Here is a 4067-nt window from a genome sequence, read left to right as displayed (position 1 = left end):
CCAGAAAGATGTTTACTTGTGTTTATTGACTATGCATAACCATTTGATTGTGTGGATCATAACGAATTTTGGATAACATTGAGAAGAATGGGAATTCCAGAACACTTAATTGTACTCATAAGGAACTGGTATAGAACCTGGTCTATACCAGGAGGCTGTCATTCGAACAGAATGAGGGAACATTGCATGGTTTAAAATCAAGAGGGGAGTGTGTCAGGGTTGTATCCTTTTACCATACTTATTCAATCTGTATGCTAAGCAAATAATCTGAGAAGCAGGACTATATAAAGAAGAGCATGGCATCAGGATTGGAGGAAGAATCATTAACAACCTGTGATATGCTGATGGCACAACTTTGCTTGCTGAAAGTGTGGATGACTTGAAGCACTTACTGATGAAGACTGAAGAATAACAGTCTGCAGTATGGATTACATCTCAATGTAAAGAAGACAAAAATTCTCACAACTGGACCTATAAGCAGCATCACAATAAATGGAGAAAAGATTGAAGTTGCCAAAGACTTCACATTGCTTGGTTCTACAATCGATGCCAGTGGAAGCAGCAGTCAGGACATCAGAAGACATGTAGCACTGGACAAATTGGCTGCAAAGACCTCTTTCAAGTGCTGAAGAGCAAAGATGTCTCCTTGAGGACTAAGGTGCACCTGACACAAGCTATGGTATTTTCAGTCATCTCATATGCATGTGACAGCTGGACAATGAATAAGGAAGACCAAAGAAGAATTGATGCTTTTGAGTTGTGGTGCTGGCAAAGAATGCTGAAAGTACCATGGACTGCTAAAAGAACTAACAAATTTGTCCTAGAGGAAGTGTAGCTGGAATGCTCCTTGGAGGCGAGAATGACCAGACTTTGCCTCACTTACTTGGGTCATGTTGTCAGAAGGGACCATTCCCTGCAGAAGGATGTCATGCTTGGTAAGGTGGAGGGTCAACGAAAGAGGGGAAGGCCCTCAAAAAGATGGATTGACACAGTAGCAGTGGTGATGGGCTCAAGTATAGCAGGGATCGCAGAGCTGGCGCTGGACCAGGCAATGTTTCCTTCTGCTGTGCATAGGGTGGCTATGAGTTGGAGACTACTCCACGGCATCTCACAACAACAACAACAATGGGTGTGGGACTGAGGGCTCTATTTTCTTGCTGGCTGCCATCTGAGGGCCACCCCCAGCTCCTTGAGGTCCCTGCAGTCCCTTGCCCTGTGGCTCTCTCCACAGGCTGTTTACAACATGGCATCTTATTTCCTCAAGGCCAGCAGGAGAATCTCTCACTCCAGCCTGCTAAGATGGAGTTTTACACAATGTAACCTAACCATGAGAGTGACATGTTTCATCTTTGCCATATTTCTTTGCTTAAAAGTAAGTCACAGGTTCCACCCACACTCAAAGGGAGAGGATTATATAGGGAGATGACTCATTGGGGGTAGAAGGGTGTTACCTTAAGGTGTATTTGTCATAGAAGTTTAGAAAAGAGAGATGTCAGGGTGAACTAGAATCATCAGGGGTGGCTTCATGGAGGAGGGGCTTAGACTCTGCTTTCTCAGTTTTCATAGGTTCCCCTTTCTCTTCCAAAAACTGAAACCAAACTTACTGCCATTGACTCAAATCTGACTCATAGCAACCCCTCCTTGGGTTTCCAAGGCGATATCTCTACAGAAGTAGATTGCCCAGTCTTCCTTCTGAGGAGTGGCTGGTGGGTTTGAACCACCAGCCTTCTGGTTAACAGTCAGATGCCTTAGGCACTACACCACCAGAGCTTCTAAATTGGGAGGGGGAGAATTCTGCAGGTACTGGCCTTGGCACACCATTATCTCACTACACACTGCCTGGGGGCTCTCATCTGCCACAACCAAAAGCCAGTGGCACCCAAATCTATGCTCTGGTCCAGACCCCTTCCTCCAGTGACAGGCTTATCCAACCAATTACTGGACAGTTCCTCTTAGAACAGGACCCTCATATCTAACATACTCTAAATCAAACATATTATCTTCCTTGCAAACCTCTTCCTCTTCCTTTTAATACCTGCGTGATAGTTGAAGTTATGTGTCAACTTGGCTGGACCACAATTCTGTGTGGTTTAAGGAGTGATGTGGGTTATTCCCATGATGGGATTGGATGTATATGTTTTGAACAGCCAATCCATTGAAAGGGAGTTTCCCTAGGGGTGTGACATGCTTCCAATATATTTATGACATCCTGGGAAAAGAGACATTCTTTTGTGGATTGGGATCCTATTGTGCTGCCTACAACTGTCCGTGAATGAACAATCCACCATTCGGCCTGGAGATCTTGGATTCATCATTCATTGGAGAAGTGTGGGAGCCATTTTCCTAAGACAATTTTTTTTTTCTCTCTCTATCTCTTTCTCTAAGCTTTACTGGTTTTGCTTCTCTAGAGAACCCAGTCTAATCCAGTATCCCACACAGTATTTCCTCAAACCAAGGGACTCACTTCACAGCAAATGAAGTGCTGCAATTGGCCTATGCTCATGGAATTTACTGATCTTACCATGTTCCCCATCACCCAGAAGCAGCTGCTTGATAGAACAATGGAATGGCCTACTGAAAACACAATTATGGTGTCAGCTAGGTGGCGATACCTTGAAGGGTTGGGGCAATATTCTCCAGGAGACTGTATATGCTCTAAACCAGCGTCCAATATATGGTGCTGTTTCTCCAATAGCCAGGATTCACAGGTCCAGGTACCAAAGGGTGGAAACAGGAGTGGTACCACTCACTATTACCCCTAGTGACCCACTCAAAAAATTTTTGCTTCCTGTCCCTGCTACCCTATGCTCTGCGGGTCTGGAGATCTTAGTCCCAAAGGGAGAACACTCCCACCTGGAGACACAATACTGATTGCATTGAACTGGAAGTTAAGAATGCCACCCAGCCATTTTGGCTTCCTCATGCCTCTGGATTAACAGACAAAGAGGGTGTTACTGTACTATCTGGTGTGATAGATCCTGATCACCAAGGAGAAATTGGATTGACATTACATAATGGAGGTTAGAAGAATGTGTCTGAAGTATAGGAGATTCTTTAGGACGTCTCTTAATACTACAATGCTCTGTGATTAAAGTCAATGGAAAATTACAGCAACCCAATTCTAATATGACTACTAATGGCCCAGACCCTTCAGGAATGAAGGTTTGGGTCACCCCACCAGGCAAAGAACCACAACGAGCTGAGGTGCTTGCTGAAAGTAAGGGAAATACGGAATGGGTGGTAGAAGAAGGTAGTTCTGAATATCAGCTATGACCACGTGACCAGTTGCAGAAATGAGGACTGTGCTTGTTATATTTCTTCATTGTATATGTGCATCAAATATTTTTGTTTCCTTCTGTTATGACCTGTGAAATGTAAATAAGGTTAATGCATTTCAGTTGTATGCATGTTAGTATATCATTTTAGGTGCAAATATGACTTTTAATTGTCCTTATTTAGAGATTATATATTGTTAATAAGATGTGTACAACTTCCAAGTTGACAAGGGGTGGCCTGTGATAGTTGGAGTTGTGTGTCAACTTGGCTGGACCACAAGTCTGCATTGTTTAAGCAGTGAGGTGGGTTATTCCCATGATGGGATCAGATGTATATGTTTTGAGCAGCCAATCCATTGAAAGGGAATTTCCCTAGGGGTGTGGCCTGCTTCCAATATATTTATGAACATTCTGGGAAAAGAGACACTCTTCTGTGGATCAGGATCCTGTTGTGCTGCCTAGAACTGTCCATGAGTGAATAATCCACCATTCAACCTGGAGATCTTGGATTCGTCATTCGTTGGAGTCAACAGCCAGTATACTCCCTGCCAACCTTGAGCTCGTCAGCCCCTACAGCTGTGTGAGTCAGGAAAAGCCTCCAGCTTGAAGTTTTATCCAAGAACTTGGGACTTGATAGCTTCTATAAGTGTGGGAGCCATTTTCATAAGATAAATTTCTCTTCTCTATATGTATATATAAGTTTTAGTGGTTTTGCTTCTCTAGAGAACCCAGCCTAACACACCATGTCTTGGGGAATCACACCATTAACTATCCTTTTTTTTTTTTTTTTTT

This window comes from Orycteropus afer, unplaced genomic scaffold (assembly GCF_000298275.1).
Source record: "Orycteropus afer afer isolate SDZICR_OR568_19922 unplaced genomic scaffold, OryAfe1.0 scaffold00290, whole genome shotgun sequence".
In the NCBI taxonomy this organism is placed as follows: Eukaryota; Metazoa; Chordata; class Mammalia; order Tubulidentata; family Orycteropodidae; genus Orycteropus; species Orycteropus afer.
Note: the sequence above shows the minus strand (reverse complement) of the source record.